Source organism: Penaeus monodon, chromosome 29, assembly GCF_015228065.2.
Source record: "Penaeus monodon isolate SGIC_2016 chromosome 29, NSTDA_Pmon_1, whole genome shotgun sequence".
NCBI lineage: Eukaryota > Metazoa > Arthropoda > Malacostraca > Decapoda > Penaeidae > Penaeus > Penaeus monodon.
The window spans coordinates 8,818,412-8,818,894 of NC_051414.1; positions in this window are offsets into that span (position 1 = coordinate 8,818,412).

Genomic DNA, 483 nt, shown 5'->3' on the forward strand with positions numbered 1-483 from the left:
TTTGCGCGTCTCCCCTTGTTTTTTTTGCCCGTTCATTTTTTCGTTACTGTATCGTTCCTTTTGTTTCATATTTTCTTATTTTTCCACATCGACGTCTAATGACAACTCTTTCAGTTTTACATTTATGATACCCCTACTTGCCTCTCCCCCCTCAATTTCTCTTCCTCTATTACCCATTCTCATAGTCCTTACCACTTTCCTTTCATTTTTTTTCCGCCTTTTCTCTACCCGTTTTCCCTCCTTTTTTCCCGCCCCACCCTACACCCTCTTTCCCTTTATCAGTTGCTCTTCACTTCCCCCGTCATCCGATTTTGTTAACTTCCCATCGCTTTTCTTATTTCACCCATTTTTGCCAATTTGTTCCCTCTTGTTCGTTGAAAGATCCCCTTTCTCTAATTACAGCCTTCCTTTTTTCGAAAGATAACCTGAGCTTTTTTTTTCATTTTCTTTCTTTAGGACTTTCACAAATTTTTTGAAAACTGG